General features: G+C 41.4%; 1 pseudogene across 1 annotated transcript; it reads left to right on the plus strand.

Moving 5' to 3' along the window:
- The first annotated feature begins 13,216 nt into the window (after positions 1-13,216).
- LOC138829269 (ADP-ribosylation factor 1 pseudogene) lies at positions 13,217-14,865 on the plus strand (annotated as a pseudogene). The gene has a single exon (XR_011372521.1). The product of XR_011372521.1 is annotated as an ADP-ribosylation factor 1 pseudogene (transcript).
- Positions 14,866-22,130: the final 7,265 nt, after the last annotated feature.

Here is a 22,130-nt window from a genome sequence, read left to right on the forward strand (position 1 = left end):
AGCACTTGCCTTGCATGTATGAGGCCCTGTGTTCGATTCCTCAGCACCACATAAGCAGAAGAAAGCCAGAAATGGCGCTGTGGCTCAAGTGGTAGAGCGCTAGCCTTGAGCTGAAGAGCTGAGGGACAGCGCCCAGGACCAGAGTTCAGGCCACACAACCAGACCCCCCCCAAAAAAAAAAAAAAGGTCTGTGAGACTCTTACTTTCAATTAGCCAGCAAAAAGCCAGAAGTAGAAGTGCTAGCCTTGAGGGGAAAAGCTAAGGGACAAGAGCCCTAAGTTCAAGCCCCAGTACTGACCATAAAAAAAAAAGAAAAAGAAAAAGTAATGTTCATGATCCTAATACCTGCCTTAAAACACTAAAAGAATTGTCTCATATCTGATAGGGAAAAGTCAAGTTCCTCTGCCATTTAAAACCCTCTGCACTGTTGTGTAGACTGTGTGTGTGTCTGTGTGTATATTGCTGAGGATCAAAGCTAGGGCCTTGTGCATGTGAGGCAAGTGTTCAACCACTGAGCTACAGCCTACCCCAGCTCTAATTATCTACTGCTCCCCTAAAACCAGAGTTGTTCATTGCTTCTACAAAAGATCTCACACATTCCTATTTACCTGTCATTTCTCCTTCCCTTTCATTTACCCATTTTTAAAATAACCTAGCTCAGTCCCACCTCCTTTATAATGAAAGACCTTAAAGCAATGATCTCTCCATTCCTGTTACACTTGCAAACTCTTTTTTTTTTTTTTAATGTATTCCCTTGGTGGGCCTGTTGTCTTAGGACAAGCTTTGTTTTCAACTTGCTTTCTATTCCACTTATGTGCGTATTTACATTTCATACTTGATGTTTGACTTTGACTTTCCCAATTACATTTACCATTGTATTAACACACTTCAGACTCACAATATTTACTAATTTCATTTGACTGAAAGGAGATGAAAACTCTTTGCTTTGACATTTTTCTCCTGGCTTTCCCTACTTGCTTTTGATCATGAATCACTTCTGTGTCAGAATGCCACTGTTTTTGTTTCTGATTGGAAGTTGTGTGGAATTCCAGGTTTGAGCACTGGAGAGGACTCTCCGGGGGACATAAGGATGCTCTTGATCTGTGGTGGATGGCTGAGTGCTTAGCCTCTACCTTACACCTGCCAGGAGGTTGCTGCTCTTCTCTCCGAAACCTGCTAGTGACCTCTTTGGGCATTCTGGCTTCAGGCAAACACAAGAGATGTCCTTGGATCACTTTTGTGAGGAATGGACAGGCTTATCCAATCACTCCAGGAAGTCAAAAGAAAAACAAACAGTATGAAAAAATTTTAAAGCAGACAGATGTCTGCTTTAAACTTTATAAACTTTGACTCCTTTGACATGAGCTCAATTCTGAGGTTTTCAGACTCTCTCTTTCCACAAGGCATCTCCAAGGTTCCCCATACGTTTCCTAATAAAGACAACAAAAGTGTAGGCACGAACAGTTGGCCTTTTCTTTCCTATTTCCTGAATTGTTTCAAAGTAAAGAGGTGTCATTGGACAGCCTGCTACGTACTTGGCGATAGGCCCTCTATTTACTTTCCCCCCACAGAGTGTCCCTCCATAAATGCCACCCATTATCATTTCACCAGAGACCCTGATGCAAGATGGAGGTAGGGGAGATGGAGAGCCAGTCAGAGACAAGGGCAGACCAGGAGATATCAATAGAAATATCACTACCATGTTGCCTAGCTAGGGTCCTCCCTCTCTTCTCTTTGGTTTCTTCTTTGACAGACATGCCTCTCAGGCACAAAGGCTCCTCTCATCAGGCACAAACTTCAGTTCTAAACAACGATATCATAATACAGTGTATTAATTGGTACATTCCACACAGTAAGAAAAGAACCCATCTTCGGGGGCTTTGTGTAGCCCACAGTCTCAATGTCTTTCCCAGTGTGATTGGCTCATGCTCCTCCTGTCTACAACTGGGAGCCTCTGCCTTCCTCCTGCAGCATCTGTAGGACCCTGGACATTATCCAATCTGCCTATGACCTTGAGTTTCCTAATTTATAGGTAAGTGAATCTGACCAGATCTGTATGGTGCTTTCAAATTCTAACATTTTCTGTTAGCCAAGGAGAGAGCCATTAGGGCTGGAAAGGTAGACTGGGACCTTTTGATGGAAGCTCAGAGTGCTGGGTTATGGAGTTCACTCAATTGCATAGTTAACAGGGAGCCACAGAGGAATGTGGGACAAGGTTATTGTGTGATTGGCACTTAGTATCTGTGGTGGTTAGGAGGGTAGGAGTATAGGGGGAATTAATAAAACTTGAAAAAGAGAGAAAGGGTAATATCATGGAAATGAAAGAACTTTACAGGTTTATCAATGAGTTGGATTAGGGAGCAAAAGGGATTAGGGAACAAAAAGGATGGAATGTTATTAAAAAAACAGAGAAGGAGACAGGAAACAGTTTTAAGGGAAAAATGAATTCTGTTTGTATAGACTCTACAACTCAACAACTCCATTTCAAACAAAAAAAAAATTAGGAAATTCTTGGACCCATGTAATAAAATGCCTGTGAAAAGATGTTCATTGACATGTTGCTCATAATAGCAATACTCTAGAATAATCAAATGCCCATGACTGGAAACATGGAGAAATAAACTATAGAATAAATGAAAGCATAACCCCAACTCTCCATAGCCAAGTATAGCAGGCAATGGCTTCTGGCTATTTCTCCACATCTTTTCTCTTCTATCTTCTTAACACAAAGAACTCAGATTCTGAGCTAAACAATTGCCATCAGTTAAAAATATCATAAACTCCCCAATGACATAAGCTGAAATGTTACATTACTCATAGACAGAGATACCACATCCCCTTAAGGTGAGCCTCTACCCTTCTTGACCCTTGTCTTCATCCTGCTGCCTGAATGGGTTGTGAGGACAAAGCCCATCCGCTAAGAAATGGTAGAGCTGTAAGATGAAAAGGCAGCAGGCCCCTGATGAACTCAAGGAGGCAGCAGGCCAGGTCTGGACTTCCATTATGTGAGAAAAATACATTTTCAACTTCTTAAAATCTCTTACTGGTACATGTGTTGGAGGAAGAAAGTGCTTTATGCTCAGCCACTCTTTACTCTAAAGGATTATGATGCAGCTGTAATTTCAAGGAAAATTAGATCATGATACTAAGCCAACGAAAGTGAAATCCAAATAATATAGGTATAGGGAATGCAGAAGCATTAAAAAGATTAATGAAGAAAACCTAGTTTACTTACATTTAAAATGAAGAACCAGTAACTGTGAAAACTGTAATTATGGACAGACTATACATGACAATATAACTCAATATGGAAGGTATACACGCTGGTTTTCTCATAGAATCATACTGGGTCACAGATAGAGTCAAGAATGGAATTTTTTAAAGTTTTGACATGTTCATGATTCTTAGTTTTTTTCTCCTTCCTTCCTTCCTCCTTCCCTCCCTTCTTCTCTCTTTCTCTTCCTCCTCCTTCCCTCCCTCCCTCTCTCCTTCCTCCCTCCCTCTCTCCTTCCCTCCCTCCCTCCTTCTTTCCTTCCTTCCTTCCTCCTTCCCTCCCTTCTTCTCTCTCTCTCTTCCTCCTCCTTCCCTCCCTCCCTCCCTCCTTCCTCCCTCCCTCTTTCCTTCCCTCCCTCCCTCCTTCTTTCCTTCCTTCCTTCTTTTTGCCAGTTCTCAGTCTTGAACTCAAGGCCTAGGCACTGCCCCTAAGCTTCTTTTGCTCAAAGCTAATCCTCTACCACTTGAGCCACAGTGCCACTTCTGGCTTTTTTGTTGTTTCTGTTTATGTGGCACTGAGGAATTGAACCCAGGGCTTCATGCATGCTTGGCAAGTACTCTACCACAAGCCACATTCCCAGCCTTCTTTTTTCTTTTAACTGAGAACAAATAACTTTCATCATCGGGAAGAATTTTTTTTTACAGTTTCCTATAATTTCACTTCACTTTCCTTATTAAGAGCAAGTATAAAGTTATTTTTTATTTTAAAATAAAATATAGAATGTCTTATTTTTGTCTATTAATCTGTCTCTCTACTCATATTTACCTATCTACTTATTATTTTTCTGTCTGTATCTTAGGTGCACTAAGATTGTTCTAAAAAGTCTTCAACAATTGTTATTTGATGAGATTTTAGTATAATTTCTTTTCTAATATCTATATTTTAATAAGGATCATGTATAATTTTGAAAACAATATATCAAGTCTATTTTTTTTTAAAAAGCACATTTGTTTTAAATCCCCAACTTGCTTTCTTCTGGAAAAAGTTTTCTAACTATCCACAATGAAAATTAATACCTTCCCATACCTAAGAACTAATAGGATTTATGTTTTAAGCTTTGATTTTACTAAAGTTTTTAAAGTTTTTTTTAAATTTTATGATACTAAGGAGTAAACTCAGGGCCTCACACATGCTAGGCAGCATTCTACCATTTGAACCACACTCACCATTTGTGTGTGTGTGTGTGTGTGTGTGTGTGTGTGTGTGTGTGTATGCATGTGTGCATGCACATATGTGTGTTAATAGGGTTTGAACTCAGAACCTTGCTTTCTCTAGGAAGCTACTCTATGCTTGAGACATGACTTCACTCCAGCTCTGTTTTTCACTGGTTATTTTCATGATGAGAGTCTCACATTTTACACTGTGAACACCTGGGCTGTGATCCACTTATGTGATCCACATACTCCCATCATAGCTAAAATTAAGTCTTATGGACTGTTACTTCCCTAAGGGCCTGGAACAACTCTTGTCTTAATCTTGACTCCCACATAGCTGGAATGACAGCTATTGATTGAGAAGGGGTCTCACATGTACTCCTGGGTAGTCTTAAACATACTCCTCCCAATTTTAGCCTTCTAAGTTGCTAGGATTAACTCACCAACTACCAGCCCCCAGATGGTTCTACCATAATTTTGAAGAGATAGTAGTAGCAACTTTGGAATTTAAAAAAGTCTGTCTCCATACCTCTTGTCATACATCTTCCTGAAATTAATACTTTCAGGTTGTATTCTGATTTTATTTTTGTCAGAGGGAACCTCAAACTTCACTAGCAAATATGCTTAAAAAATAAAGTAGGTAGGAAATGTTTTATCTGCATTTCACACATGGACAAACAGCGTCTAAGGTAATTGACTTAAATAGTAGCCAAGCAGGGACTAGAACCAAAATGTTCTCATTTCCAGACCAGATGTTCCCAGAGAAAGACGGTTATTGTTATTGTTCCCTGGTTGAATATGACTGGTTTTCATGGCAATAAGATAACCCACACATACCCCCGCAGAGCCATTGGATCATAGAATTTTAGACTTGCCAGAGACCTTAGGGATTGTCTTACACAAATTCTGCAGAGAAGCCTTGGCAGCCTTCTTTCCAGGCTCAAGCTGGAGTGAAGCTGTCAGGGCCTCCTGGCTCCCATTGCAGCTCCAGCCTGGTGGTTCTCTCTTATCTAGTTTACATATTAATGTTCCACATAAGACTTCCTCTGCAAAAGAGGCAGGACTTCCACAAATAGGTTTCCATCCACTGATAACCTAAGCATACAAAAATAGAGAGGTGATTTAATATAATTGTTGTAAAGTGAGGAAGTTTTCAGAAGTACCAGCCAAGTCACAGGAGAATAAGCAATCTCCTACTGAACTTATTCTGGGACTGTGTGATGTCATTCCATTTAGGAACAGCTGCTTTTCTGAATTCACACTTCTCTTTTTCTTTTAAACCACTAGCTAACCAACCCCAGAGTACAGACTGTACAAAACTTACAAAGATCAAGAAATTGTAGATCTGATGTACAAACAAGAACTAGGAAAATTTCAAATGTTTTCCATGATCATTTTCATGTGCTAACTTTTGAACATTGTCTAACTGAAAGCAGCTGGTTAAAAATTATGAACCTGCCTGATGCCAATGGCTCATTATTGTCATCTAGCCAGGTTCAAAGCCAGTCAGGGCAAGAAAGTCTGTGAGACTCATATCTCCAATAAACTACCAAAAAAATCCAGAAGTGGAGCTGTGTATCAAGTAGTAGAACACCAGCCTTGAGTGAAAAAGCTGAGACTGCATCCAGACCTCAGTTCAAGTCCCAGTACTAATCTATCGATCTATCTATCGATCTATCTATCTATCTGTCTGTCTGTCTGTCTGTCTGTCTATCTATCTATCTATAGATGAATCCATTTTAAAGGTAGTAGGAATATTCTTTATTAGACATAAATATTGTTGTGCATCTGAGGTTTATGGAGTTAGTTAAATACAATCTAATGATCTGTATTTATCAAGTACCTTGCAGCTAATGAGTCAAATAGTATTTGGCTCAGGAAGCAGGGTATGGGCTTTAGAAAGAGATACATCCAGTGTCATGACTAAGCAGCTAGATAGCCTCAGATAAACCTATTTAGCTCTCTGGCACGCAGTTTTGTCATCCATGGGATGGAAACATTGGAAGCAGTAGTTGTAATGAGCCAGATTCAGTGCCTATCTCCTCCTTAAGAACTTTTAAACTCCTTTCCTTCTTCTTGGAACACTGAATCATAAAAGAGAGTTTTATCCCATTGAACTTTATTTGAAATAGAAGTGTAAGTTGTAATATATGGTATATTATTTCTCCAGTGCAGAATCATTTTTCAATTGAATCAAAACCAGTGAGTCAATATAATCAATGACAAGATCAGGAAACCTTGGCTCTTATCTCCATTCTACCACATTTGGGTTAAAACCCATGAAGCAATCATTTTTATAGGTCACAAATGGTCAAACAAGACCTCTCAGAGATTTGGTGTCCTCATTCACCAGATGAGCTTAGATAACTACATCCATTCATTGACTCAATACTCAGCCTATGACTTCTATAGAGGGCAGGCATTATGACAATATGCTAAAGAACATTACAACAGCCCTCTCCTTCTAGAGTCTGTTCAATAAGAGACACTGGTAATAAACAAACTTAGAGATTATCTAATTTTTTTAGGTGGTGATAAGGTTTTTGGCAAGTAGGTAATCTCGAAGATTTGCTTCAGTCACAAAACAATATCAGATCGCTTATACAATAAATTATCTTTTTAATCAAGTTAATTCAATACAAAGTGTACAAGGACTGGGGATATAAGGCAATTGTAAAGTGATTGTCTAACAAGGCCCTGAGTTTGATCCCTAACATTGCAAATAAACAAACAAAACACAGGGTTGTTTGTGGCTCCAGTGGTAGAGAATCTTCCTAGCTAAGAACAAAGCCCTGGGTTCAAATCTCAGTATACCTCAAAGCAAAATAAAATTCATCCATACAAGGCACGCCTACAGGTAAATGTGTAGCTTCTTACAAACAGAAAGTACTACAATGACAGGAACCTAAAAGAGAATCCTTAGACTAGCCTAAGCAAAAAAAAAAAAAAAATTGAAGGGTTGTATCAGGAAATACATTTGACTACACCTGAGGAAGTTGTCAGAATCAAAATAGAATGGCTTATGCCAAGCCCTAATGAACAAATAACAATTAAAAAAATGAAACCGGGAGCTCATGAAGGAGGGAATCTCATGTGCTTATACAGATACAAGAACCATCACTGCAGACTGCCAGACCCATAACTTCATACAAAGAATAATTCCATGAGGACATCTGTCTATTAACTGTTCAATCTGGGACCAGCACTCCCTTCGTTATTAATACTTGTGTGTAAGGATCATTATTGCAAAATAACTTATGTAATCCTCCCTCATTTCGCTTTGAAAAGTGTCCCTTTCTTCTGCCCCCTTGGAACATTTCCATAGTTTCCATGGTAGGCTTGTTTTACATTGCAGTGCTCCTGTGTCCTCCCCAATAAATATCATTTTTAGATCTCTCTTTCTCTCCCTCCCTCTCTTTCCCTCCCTCCCTCTTTCTCTCCCTCCCTCTCTCTGTTATTTAGATTGGCATATGCAATCAAAAACATATCTAATAATAGTGACTTGCAGGACAAAGGACTTACTTTTCTTATGAATCAGGAAGTCCAAATCCAGTTGCTCCAGGGTTCATCTGGCACCATCATGTGTGCAGGACAAGTTGCTCTCCTCCATCTTTCCCATGGATTCTTTTCCTTTAGCTTGCTGCGAGGCCGCAAAGAGCAAGGGGGAACTCCTGTATGACACTGCACCACTTCAGGCAGAAAGAAGGCAAAGGATAAAGGACAAAACTGAGCTGCCAACTTTGTTTGCCTTCCTTTAAAGAGTTTTCACTGAGGCCTCTCTCAGTAATTTCCACTTACAATTCAATAGTGAGAGCTAGACCAGCTTGATACTTTTCAGCTGGTATCTGCCTTCCTCTACAAGCTCTCAAGATGGTGTGAACAGGAGGATGAGGGTAAACTCTGGTTACAGAAGCAGCAGTATCTACCACAGGATGGACCGGACTTCACTTAGAAATAGGATTCTGAACATCTGTGAGACAAACAGCAAGGAAGATCATCACTAGAAAATTTTGATATGAATCTTCCTGTTTACTGATGATTTCTAATTACCTTCCCCAAGCATTACCTCCCATGAATCTGTTTAAACTTCACTTGTTGTTATTACTATTACTATTAATTTGCAGTACTAGGGTTTCAACTCAGTGCCATGTGCTTGTTAGGCAGGTGCTCAACCAGCTGAACCATGTCTCCAGCCCTCCACCTGTAATATAAAACCCAGGACTTGGTTTGAACAAGCATCTGATTTCTCCTAAATGATATTCTAGTGTATCCCTTCCACATATATTTAAACAGACTCATAAGCAAACAAAACCAACGGATGAAATACATAGCTAAGGAGTTATACTGAAGAGAAGAGCAAGAAAATAAAACCCAAGACTGGTGATAGGCAGATAGGCCTAAAATTACTGGGGGGGGGGGGGGGGGGGGAGGAGTGGAATTACATACCTTCTGAATTCTAGCAAACAAATATTTGAGTAAAGTCTCATTCAAATGTTTACCCAAAGTCACTAGCCAAATTTAAAATAAGCTATAATGGGTATACAAGTATGTAGGCGAATGCCAAGGATTCCTGCAGGCATAATCTCACCTTGGTGCTCTCTGGAGCAGAGAGCAAGGTTCAGATGTCCAGGCTAGGTCACCCTGCATGAAGCTATGGAAGCTATGGAAGCAGAGGCCAGCCGGGAGATGGGAATGTGAAGTGGTCCTGAGACACCACTGACTCACTATCAGGAATTCTGAACCCAATTTTCTTGGGCTACAGGGCAGGAGTTGACACTATTAACATGCTCCCACATCATTCTTTTTCTTTTATTTCTTTTTAGTTCTGGGGCTTGAACTCAGGGTCTTGTGCTCTTGCCTGTCTTTTTTTTGTTCAAGGGTGATACCCACCACTTGAACCACACATCTCTACTTCTGACTTTTTGCTGGTTAATTGGATATAAGAGTCTCTCCACCCTGAGTTCGATTCCTCAGCACCACATAAGCAAAAAGAAAAAAGCCAGAAGTGGCGTTGTGGCTCAAGTGGTAGAGCGCTAGCCTTGAGCTGAAGAGCTGAGGGGCAGCTCCCAGACCCAGAGTTCAGGCCCCATGACCGGACCCTCCCCCCCAAATAAACAAAAACAAAACAAAAAAAAGAGTCTCTCCAATTTATCTGATTTTGAACAAGCCTTTGACCTTTACTTTGAGTGATCCTTAGACCTCGACCTCCTTAGTAGCTAGGAATATAGGTGTAAGCCATGAGCATCCAACTCGCCATGTCATTCTTACTGGCACTGAAGTTTCAAGAACCACAACTCTCAAAAGAATGTTTCCCCTTTGGGAGTTTTCAAAAACAAAAGAGTAGACAGTGAAAAATTCAAAATCATGTTTTCTGGAAAAAGCCAAAGGTATAGGGTATTTGGTATAAGTGTTTAAGGACAGGTTCAAATATCTTAATAACCAGCAAAGTGAACCCTACTGACTCACTTCTAAAAAAGGAAACAGCAAAGGTGATGGATATCATGTCCAAGATTAGGTTACAAAGGCTTTTCTGGCTGCTTGTCCTCTCTTGCTCTCTGAGAGAAGCCCGCTGCTGTGTGTGAGCTGCCTACTGAGAAGCCACATGCCAAGGAACTGGGACAGGACTCTGGCCAAATACGCCGAGGAACTGAGGCCCTCAGATGAACAAGCCACAAGGAACTGAATTCTGCCAGCCACCCATGCTAGGGCTTGGGACAACTTGATGAAAACTTTTCAAGAGACCTTGAGACAGAAACCTTGAGCTAAGCTGCACCTGGAATCCTGACCAGGAACTTAAGGTAATATTGCTTTAAGCTGCTAAGTTAGCGAATAAATTTGCTACTCAGCAAAGAAAAAATTAATACAAGAATTCTTCATGCAAAAATTGTTGCCAGTTTTTAGTATTTGAGCATATAAAAGGATTTCTTGGTCACATGAGACGTTCATTCATATTGAATAACTTATTCCTCAATGTCATCAATAAATAAATGAATTACTAGGCAGTACTAAATTTAATGTTAGGGTTCAAGCCACCCAGAGAGCACATGTAAATCCCCAACATAGAAGACATGCTTACTAAGCAGTAAGAGCAGAACTGAATTGCTAGACCAGAAGTAACAAGAACCTGAGTGATGAAAAATGAAATCTATCTTAGTCTGTTGGATCAGGAGTTCTAAACTCAGCGTGATCAGATCACCTGAAGACTTAAACCACAATCACTGGGTTTCATCTTCAGAGTTTCTGATTGAATGGCTCTGAAATGAAGACAGTGGATTTGCATTTCTAAGAAGTTTCCAGGTGATGGCCCAGCATCAACAGCAAACTATCTTGAAAACCACTACACTAGAGTTGCCTGTTGGAAAGAGAAACATGAGAATAATGCTCCTAGACCTTTGAGTGCATTCCAGTAAAGCAAGGACCAAAGGGAGCCAGACTTGAAACAATTGTCAAGCTCCTGAGGAGGTAATTAGGTGGTGGTGTTGAAGATCGAGGAGCTTCTAGCAAAGGGAAATTAAATAGGAAATACATCACAGCCAGGGAAAGAGGAGGGAGAGGGAGAGGGAGAGGGAGAGGGAGAGGAAAAGGGAGAGAGGGGAGAGGGGAGAGGGGAGAGGGGAGAGGGGAGAGGGGAGAGAGGAGAGAGGAGAGAGGAAAGGGGGGGGAACCATTCAACATAACCCTTGCAAGTCAAGTCAGGTGCTCTGAGCTCTATTTGCTGTTCTAATTAACTCACCCTGTTCTATTTACCTGATAGGATTTGTCTTTGGAAGCCAGATGGCCCTAGTTTCCTCCAGGATCATCAGCTGGAGGTCTTGAAAGCCACTCAAACCTTTCAGATTTGTGCCTGCTCTGATTTATGCCATTGCAGAACGCGGTGCAATTTTCCCTATTGGCATCCATTGACTGTTTTTGAATTGAAAATGATTCAAGCAGTCCAAAGAGTACATGATTGTGTTTATTACTGGGTTGTTTTTAAAATGCATTTATTTCCTCAGTGTTCCAGAGACAGTGATATTAATAGAGCGCTCTCCAAAACACACGTGCCCCTGGGGTGACCATTGCCAGGTTGGTGGCTTCTTTTTTAGCAGATGTCATGAGCAAGCGTTGTAGTCATAAACAAAGAAGGCCTTTTATCTGCACCTTGGCATGTTCACTTGAATACTTAGTTACCTGTGCACTTTCTTCTCATCATTCTCTGCAAATGGCTCAGGAATTCTAATGTGTAACGAAGATAATGTGCAAGTGATGATTTCAAATGCCAGCTTGTTTTTGCTATTGGGTCCTGGCTAATTTCCATCAATTGCTAATTCCAATATTATGCCTCTAGCTAGGAATCAGCAGTGTTCAGAGATGCACATGGTGTCTTTACAGGAAAAAGATGCAGCAAAGCACCTTGAGAATTAAGAATACAATTCACCCCAAGAAGCTTCCAGTCTAGTATGGAGAAGGACATTTGTAAACAACTGAACAAGCAGGCTGGTATAACACTGCAGAGACAAAATAGAGCATCCTAAATGGAAATTCACAATTTTTAAAGACTCTCAGCATAACCAATTTCCAATATTATTAGTAGTTGTTTCTATAATGGAAATAAGTGAATGTGAATGTGAAAAGTAAATAAAAACAGAGGGACTGCTTGCTTGAACTCGGGCCTAGGTGTTGTCCCTGAGCTCTCCTGCTCAAGGATTGCACTTTACCACTTTGAGCCTCAGCACTACCTCTGGTTTTCTGGTGGTTTATTGGAAATCAGAGTCTCACAGACCTTCCTGCCTGGTGTGGCTTCGAACTGAGATCCTCAGATCTCAGCCTCTTGAGTAACTAGGATTGCAGGCGTGAGCCACCAGTGCCTACTTGTTCTTTAAAAAATGGTGGGTTTTTTGTGTTTTATGTTTGTTTGTTTTTTGTGTTTGGGTTTTTTTTTGTAATACTGGGAATGGAATCTAGAGTTTGCTACAGGCTAGACAAGTGCTCTGAGCTACACTACTAGTCCTTGAGTAAATATTTTAATCACCAGGTACCCTGATCTCCTTGGCATAGTTTGGTGCTTACTATAGTTTGCATATCCCATGAAAATGCATGTGGAAATTTAATTGGTATCAAGAGACTTTAGGTCTTGGGATTTTTAGTTCTGGAGGCATGACTCAGTAGTACAGAACCTCTCTAGAAAGCACAAGGCCCTGAGTTCAAACTCCAGTACCCCCCAAAAAAGGAGGGGGGAGACTTCTAAGAGATTTTTGGATAAATTAATACTATGAAAAGGGTTCTCGATGAGTTTGGCCCTATTTCCTCTGCCTTCCCTGTGCTTACTTGCCCTTCTGCCATGTTACACACAGCATATGAGCCCTCTTCAAAAAGTGACACTTTCTCAGAGTTCTCAGCCTCTAGAATCCTGAACCAAAAAACCTATCCTTCATAAACTACTCATCTTATAGTATTATGCTATAGCAATAAAAGAACATGATGCAAAATATCTCTATGTTTATGTAATTTTGAGTGCAAGCATGCAAAACAAGATACATTTAAAAAAATTACAGCTGGAAAAGCCCCAGCACACACACACACACACACACACACACACACACACACACACACACACACACACACACACACACACACACACAGAGTATAAAGTACTCACTGGCCCAAATCACCCCATTATGTCACTAGGCTGTTACATGTCTCCCTTCTATCTGCATTTCTCTGGGGTCAACCTTCTCTGTCAGACTTAAAGGTTATAAAGTGACCACAGGCTTTTGAAAGCATGGGTTTCCCAGTCTTTAAAACTTTCACAGTGTGGTGGGAGCAGCTGCTGCTGAGGTCTCTGGCCAGTGTCGCCTCCACCTGTCCACAAGCATGGGGAATATCTTTGCAAACCTCTTCAAGGGCCTTTTTGGCAAAAAAGAGATGCGCATCCTCATGGTGGGCCTGGATGCTGCCGGAAAGACGACAATTCTGTACAAACTGAAGCTGGGGGAGATCGTGACCACCATCCCCACCATAGGTTTCAACGTGGAGACTGTGGAGTACAAGAACATCAGCTTCACTGTGTGGGATGTGGGTGGCCAGGACAAGATCCGGCCGCTGTGGCGCCACTACTTCCAGAACACCCAAGGCTTGATCTTCGTGGTGGACAGCAATGACAGAGAGCGTGTCAACGAGGCTGGTGAAGAGCTCATGCGGATGCTGGCGGAGGATGAGCTCCGGGATGCTGTCCTCCTGGTGTTTGCCAACAAGCAGGACCTCCCCAATGCCATGAATGCTGCTGAAATCACAGACAAGCTGGGGCTGCACTCTCTACGCCACAGGAACTGGTACATTCAGGCCACCTGTGCCACCAGCGGGGACGGGCTCTATGAAGGACTGGACTGGCTGTCCAATCAGCTCCGGAACCAGAAGTGAACCAGAACTCCCCTTCCCCCTCACTTCCTCCTCTCCGCCCTCCGCTTTCCTCTCATGTGGCAAACGTGCGACCCTGTGGTCCTGAGTGCCAGAAGCTGTCTCCATGGGTTGGTCACAGTGCGCACCGCACCGTGCTGTGCGTGTGCAGACGCAGCCTGCAGCCAGGTTTTTATTTAATGTAAATAGTTTCTGTTTCCACTGAGGCAGTTTCTGGTACTCCTATGCAATATTACTCAGCTTTTTTATTGTAAAGAGAATCAACTTACGGTCAGTACTGAGAAGAGATTTGGACATGTGGGCACCTGGTCTCCAGGAGCCAGTGGGTGTAGATCAGTATCGGAATCCATTTGGTAGTTGGTTTTTAACCTGAACTCAGTGCATTTTTTAAAATTGTTAAAAATACAAGCAGAACACTTGAACACATAGAAGGGAGACTATGCCTAGTGTAGGTTTTTGCAGTAACCGCCTGAATGCTTGGTCCATCAGATCAGCTAGCTGTTCCCCTGTGGAACAGGAGAGACGGTGACAAACGAACCACCATCGCTGCATGGTCACAGTAGAGCCCCCGTGACTCGCCTGTCTGTGGATCACCTGCATTCCATAGCCTTGTGCTTGTACTCGTGCTCACACGGTCACCAAGGGGCTGGCAGGGGCCGGGGCAGGGCCTCATCCTTGATGGGCCTGTGGCCTAGCAGCCGCCCGCTTTCCCAGTTCTGGCGCCTGCTCCGAGTACCGGCTGGAGGCCTGGGTCTAGCCAGCAGGAGTCTGCAAGCTGGGAGAGTCGGCCCACTCCAGACCCAGTCCCAGAGCACCCCATCTCCATGTGTGAAGTAGCTTCCTCCCTCAGCCTGCAAGGGTCCGATTTGCCATCGAAAAAGACGACCTCTACTTTTTTTTCTTTTGTATTTTGATAAACACTGAAGAAGCTGGAGCTGTTAAATTTATCTTGAGAAAACCTCAGAACTGGTTTATTTGGTGTCGTGGAACCTCTTACCGCTTTCAATACACAATTAGTAATCAACAAAAAAAAAAAAAAAAAAAAAAAAACTTTCACAGTGTGCATTTTCTCATACTACTTAGACATTCAGCTCTTGAAAACCCAGACCCACAATTACACTCACTCCAATCATGCTGTTTACATCTAGTGTGAAGGTCTTTTCAGTTACCCTTTTTCCTGACCCACCCCACAATTTCCTCTGGTTTGTTATTTGACAGACTATCCAAATAATTGACTTAAGTCATTTACTTCTTTCCTATTGAAAGCTTTTTACTGCTACTACCAGCTTCTTTGAGAAACCTTGTATCTGTTTTTCTTAGCAAGGATGCAAGATTTTCTTTGGCCTGTATTCATGTCCATGGCCTCAAGAAAGCAGTCACCATAAGAAGCTTTATTTTTAACTGCATATAGGAGGCCAACGGCAGGTTTGATCTATAAACTCAGCTATGAGAGTGTCACATAATTAATTGTGAGCATCTAGAGTCATGATATTTGAAGCTAATAAAATGTTTCAGGGACAGGCCTTCTAGACCTGCTATAATTAACAAGTTGGCATCATCCATTTCAATCTGTGTGTACCTTGTTTTTGTGAAGAGTTCATTCGCTGAAGTGGTTCCATTATTTCTGAACACTCTTATTCAATTATTTAATATATTTTATTCTCATCACAGTGCAAAAGCAGTCAAAAGATAAACTCCTGCAGGGTGCTGCTGGCTCATAACTGTAATCCTTGCTACTCTGCAGGCTGAGATCTGAGGATTGTGGTTTGCAGCCAGCCTGGGCAGAAAAGTCTGTGAGACTCTTATCTTTAATAAACTACTCAAAAAAGCCTGAAGTGGAGCTGTGGCTCTTGTAGTAGAGTGCTAGCCTTGACCAAAAAAGCTCCAGGGGCTGGGAAGGTGGCTCAGTGGTAGAGTGCTTGCCTTGTATGCATGAGGCCCTGGGTTCGATTCCTCAGCACCACATAAGCAGAAAAAGCCGGAAGTGGGGCTGACTCTCAAGTAGTAGAGTGCTAGCCTTCAGCTGAAGAGCTGAGTGAGGGACAGCGCCCAGGCCCAGAGTTCAGGCCCCACGACCTACCAAAAAGAAAAAATCTGACAAAAAACTCCAGGGACAGCCCCCAGGCTCTGAGTTCAAGTTGCCCCAGGGCTGTCACAAAACAAAACAGAAGATAAACTCCAGATTAGCAGGCTCTGAAACTAAGAGCTGGAAGTATCCTTGGATTTGGGTATTACATTAATTAGCCAGACTTTGTGTTTCTCTAATACCTCAGAGAAAACTTAGAAGAAGTTTATTGTGGTTCAGGGTTTTACAGATTGCCATCCACAGTTGCTTAGCCCTATGCTCTTGGCCAAAATATGGTTGCAGAAGCATGGGGACAGGAAACAGACAGAGACGGAAAGGGACCCAGAACAAGATACAGCCTATAGGAACATGCCCTTCAGTGACCTACGTCCCCTACATGGGCCCCATTTCCTAAATGCTCCAGAACTTCCTTGCTACCACTATCCAGCTTTAAAAACATTGTTATTGTCTATTCTCTTGTTTTCAGCCCTAGAGGGTTTAAGTCTTTAAACAAACATATAAATAAGATCTTAAGGGTATCCTTTGTAGGATTTCAGAAGAAAGCAAAGTTAGATGTGTGTATTTAATCTGCTTTTTTTTTTTTTTTTCCAGTTATGGGTCTTGAACTTAGGGCCTGGGCACTATCCCTGAACTTTTGTGCTCAAGGCTAGTGCTCTACCACTTTGAGCCACAGCTCCACTTCCAGGTTTTAGGTAGTTAATTCAAGATACAAGTCTCACGAAGTTTCCTGTCTGGGCCAGCTTCAAACCCCAATCCTTATATCTCAGTCTCTTGAGTGGCTATTATTACAGGCATGAGCCACCAGTGCCTAGCTTTAATCTGCTATCTTAACTGAGAAACCAGAAATGTGGTTTTTAATGTCATTATCATAGATAGGCCATCCATAAGGAGTTTGGAATATATTATTAAAAACTATCACAGTTTACCTCACTAGCCACTTAACATTAATATGTGCCCATTCATCCATACTTTAATTTCTAAATAATAATAATTTTCCCATACTTGCTCACCTAAGAAAATGCAAAGATCCTTTGTACAAATGAGAACAGGCTGAGTATCCCTCCAAAAGGGGAAAATCAAAAAGTTCCTTTCCTTAGACCCTTCTTTGGGTACATTCATTGTTTAGTTTAGTTTAGAAATACTCTCCTAAATATTATGCTTCTTTATATTCTCTGCTCTTTTGTTCCTTTGTTTTTTTTTACCCTGTTCATATACTATCTATCCAAAAATTGATCACAAGGACAGTGCCAAGGCCTAGAGTTCAAGCCCCAGGACTGGCAAAAAAAGAAAAAAAATGTAAAAGTTCATTATATGTTTCTGTCACTCAAGATCTCAGGTTGTACAGGGTGCTAGTGCTTATTCCTGTAATCCTGCTACTCAGGAAGCTGAGATTTAATGATCATAGCTTGTACTCAGCCCAAGCAGGAAAGTCCCTGAGACTCTTATTTCTAATTAACCAGAAAAAAAATGAAATGGAGCTGTGGCTCAAGCAGTAAAATGCCAATTTTGAGCACAAATCTAAGAGACAGTGAATGACTAGGCCTTGAGTTCAAGCCCTAGTTCCCACACAAGAAAAAAAAAAGTGAATTATTTTTGTTTTGTTTGCAGTGTTAGGGGCAAGTGATCTACCATTGCACTGTACACCCAGCCCAATATCTAAGATATTCTATTGAAATCAGAAGGGACAGCATAGAGAAAGTGTCTTATTTAGTATAAAATAAAAATAGAGGAAAATGAAGTCTTAAGGTAATCTTGAAAAAAAATGCTGAAATGCTCACTCTCTAATTTCAAATTTTACTACAAACCTATGCAAATCAAAATGGTGAACACAGTGAAATGATTTTGATAAGGGTACAAAGAGCATTCACTGAGAAAGGACAGTCTGTCCAACTACCAATGCTAGGTAACCGCTACCCCATGCAAATGCATGGAGTACAATCCTTATATAACAACAAGAACAATTCAAAATGGACGTAGGCATAAATCTAATACCTAACAGGGCAACACACCACACTATGGATTTGATGATGGTTTCTTAAATGTGATAGCAAAACCATAAGCAACAAGAAATATAAATTGGGCTTACTGAAATGTTTAAATTAAATTATAAAATAAAATTAGGAATTGCATCAAAAGACATCCTCAGAGCTAGAGCTGAAGTTTTGGTTCAAGTGTAGAGCATCTGCCTAGCAGTGCAAGGCTCTGAATTCAAACCTCAGAACTGAAAAATAAAGACAGACAGAGGGGAAGGAAGGGGGAACAGGGAGGGAGGGAGGGAGGGAGTGAAAGAGAGGGAGGGAGAGACAGAGAAAGAATGTTTCCAAATCTGCTTCAAATAAAAGTTACAAAAAAGAGTTAGAAACCCTAAAACTAGAAAACAACCCAATTTAAAAATAGGCAAAGGACTAAAATGGACATTTCTCTAAAAAGGACACACAAATGATCATAAGTACATGGGACAATGCTTAACAGCATTGGGAAATGGAAATAAAAACTAAACCCTCACCTCACACCCATTAAGATGACTAATATATAAGAAATTCAAAAACAAAAAAATATCAAGTATTGTCAGGGATGTAGAGAAATTGGAAGTGTGTTTACCTTTAGTGGGAATGTAAGATCATATCACTGCTGTAGAGACAGAATAAGAGGTTCCCCCCAAATTAACAAAAAACTTACTGTATAATCATGATCCTGCTGGACCCTGCTGGATCTACTCTGGAGTATATGCTTAAAATGAAGAAAAGCATATTTTCAGAGATTTTATGTTTGAATCAGCTTATTTGTGATAGGAAAAGCATAGAAACAATGTATATTGAAGATTTACTGGATTGTGAAAATGTAGAATATTCTTGCAAAGAAATACTACTCAGCCTTTTTTTTTTTTTTTTTTTTTTTTTTTTGGTGCTAGTCCTGGGGCTTGAATTCAGGGCCTAGCCACTTTCCCTGAGCTGTTGTGTTCCAGGCTAGCACTCTACCAATTGAGCCACAGCCCCACTTCCAGCTTTTTGGTGGTTAATTGAAGATGAGTTAGGCTTTCCTGCCAGGGCTGGCTTCAATTCTCAGATCTCAACCTCCTGAGTAGCTAGGGTTACAGGCATGAGCCACCTGTACCCAAGAGCAGTTTTGTAAAAAAGCAAACTTAAACCCTGTGGTTCATATCGATAAGCCTAGCTACTGAGCAGGCTGAGATCTGAGAATCTCAGTCCAAAGCCAGCCTGGGCAGAAAAGTTTGCATGGCTGTTTTTCAACAAATAAGCAAAAAAGCTATACTAAGGGTATAGCTCAAGTATTAGACTGCCAGCTGGAAGAATAAAGAACATGAGGCTATGAGTTCAAGTTCTAGTACTGGTGTGTGTGTGTGTGTGTGTGTGTGTGTGTGTGTGCATGTGTGTGTGCATGCAGGCGCACATGTGAAAATTCTGCAGTCTGCTACAACCTGAATGAACTTTGAGGTCATTATGCTAAGTGAAATAAGTCCATCATAAAAGGACAAATGCAATCTGATTCTACTATATTAGGTACTTAGAATAGTCAAATCACAAGATGGACAAATCGGTTGTTTCTAAGTCGAGGTGCAGAGAGAAGGAATTTATTGTTCAATGGCCACAGAGTTTTCCAAGATGAAAAGAATTCTGTATACTAGATGATAGTGGCTCATGCCTGTAATTGTAGCTACTCAAGACTAAGACCTGAGGATGGCAGTTCTAAGCCAGCCCAGGAAGGAAAGTCCATGAAATTCCTATCTCCAATTAACCATCAGAAAACCAGAAGTGGCTCTGTGTCTCAAAGTGGTAGAGCACTAGCCTTGAGTGCAAAAGCTCAGAGAGAGTGCCAGGCCCTGAGTTCAAGCCCCATGACCAACAACAAAGAATTCTGTAGATGATTAGTGATAATGGTTGCATAACATTATGAATCTGTTTATTACCACTTACCTGTATTTCTTTTTGTTGTTGTTGTTGTTGGTGGTGGTGGTGGTGGTGGTGGTTGTGTGTATGTGTGTGTGTGCATGTGTGATGGCCCTGGGACTTAAACTCAGGGCCTGGGCTCTGTTCTTGAGATTCTTTTGCTTAAGGCTAGTGCTCTACCATTTGAATCACATCTCCACTTCCAGCTTCTTTGGTAGTTTATTGGAGATAAGAATCCTATAGATTTTCTGGGCTGGCTTTGAACCACAATCCTGAGATCTCAGTACCCTGAGTAGTGAGGATTACAGGCATGGGCCACTGGCACCAGCTCACTTGCCTGTATTCTTTAGAATGGCTATATTTGTGAATATTTAACACAATTAAAAAGTGAAGAAAAATGTCTCTATTTCCTGCAAGCTAAGCTAGATCACTCTGTTATATATTGTCATATTCTGTGCTTTGCCTTGTGATATTTAATATTTGGCCAGATGTGGTGGTATATACCTTTAATACTAGTACTTCAGAGGCTGAGGGCAGAAGGATTGGGAGTCTGAGGCCAGTTTGGGCAATGTAAGGAAACTCTCAAAAAAAAAAAAAATTAATCATGGAGTTGGAAGTGTGACTCAGTTGATAGAGCACCAGCTAATGATTGAAAGCATTAGGTACTGAGTTTGAGTAAATTGCCATTCTCCCTTGCAATTGTTTGTAGATACGAGATACATTGTACCAATTTGATGCATTATGCAAGATTAGGAAAACCACAAGGGCAGGTACCACATTCTTTAGGCTATTGCTACTGACTGTTGTGATCATGGAGTTCCTGGGGTTTTCTGCCCTTGCATCCACATATTCAGACATTAGCTTTACTGGTATCAAGTAGCAGTGTAGTGGCAGCTTCCAGATCTTTTGATATCAGCATCACTGATGTCCTCTTAAGCTCGATGACTGATTCTGGAGAGGACTTCTGATTCCCGCCTCCCTGATATCTGTCCTCCCTTAGTAGAACAGATTTGCGTGATATTCTCATAGTCATAAAGAACCAGGCTAGGGGCTGGGAAGCTGGCTCAGTGGTAGTGCGCTTGCCTTGCATGTGTAAGGCCCTGGGTTTGATTCCTTAGCACCACATCAGCAAAAAGAAACAAAGCGGGAAGTGGTGCTGTGGCTCAAGTGGTAGAGTGCTAGCCTTGAGCTGAAGAGCTGAGGGACAGTTCCCAGGCCCAGAGTTCAGGCCCCATGACCAGACCCCCCCCCAAAAAAAAGAACCAGGCTAGACTCTTGGAGCACCTCAGTTTTGTGTCCCTCTGCTTAAAATAGTGTTTCCTGTAACTGAATTATAGTGATAATAATTTTTTAAAATGTGGTATTTTCAGTAGGCTTTCTCCCTGCAGGTGTTATTTTTAAAATCACTAGAATTACTTTATTTGTATGGGTCTGAGCACTGTAGTATTGAAGGGCTTCAGAATAATCTGTGAGATTCTTTCGCTCTGGGTCAACTAGTGGGACACCAACAAGTACACATTAAATCAGGTGAGCATGTTAAAGTTCATCTAGGCTGGATGCCAGTGGCCTGAAAATCCAAGCTACTAAGGAGGCTGAGATCTGAGGATCATGGTTCAAAGCCAGCCTAGGCAGAAAAGTCTGTAAGACTCTTATCCCAATAAGCTACTCAGAAAAAGCCAGAAGTGGTGCTTTGGCTCAAGTAGTAGAGATTAGTCTTAGGTGAAAGAAGCTCAGGGACAGTGCCCAGGCCCTGAGTTCAAGTCCCCGGACAGCAGCAGCAGCAGCAGGAGGAGGAGGAGGGTGGGGGGAGAAGAAGAAGAAGAAGAAAAAGAATTATCTAGAACATAGAATGAATAAGTATTAAGAATTATACTCAACAAAGGAACTTTTGTATTTTTTAATTGACAAAACTGGACACAATTGGCCAGACTTGACAGGATGGTAGCTTACTCTCTTCTAAGCACAACCTAATGATATAAATTAGCAGTATGTTGAGGACAAGTGGGGGATTCCAGAATTCCTTCTGCTGGGCTCAGTGTCCTGCAGTGATTCTCAAACAGGCCCACTGGGAGAGCCATTAGGACAGCTCCTGATCTCTAACCACAGGGTCTTTGCCTTTCAGTCAATCACTAGTATGGATAGCAGTTCTGAGTGTTTTTCTGTTTGTTTTTTCATTGTTTGCAATGGGAGTTTGATAAGAGTGAGGAAAAGGGAGGGAAACTTGGAGATTATAGCCTTTTAGTAACACTGAGCACACACTTGACATAATGTTTGTTTTAGAGGCCGCTCTTTATATTTACACTTAATCCAGT

The sequence above is a fragment of the Dipodomys merriami genome, unplaced genomic scaffold, assembly GCF_024711535.1.
Source record: "Dipodomys merriami isolate MVZ:Mamm:240054 unplaced genomic scaffold, mDipMer1.0.p SCAF_17, whole genome shotgun sequence".
NCBI lineage: Eukaryota > Metazoa > Chordata > Mammalia > Rodentia > Heteromyidae > Dipodomys > Dipodomys merriami.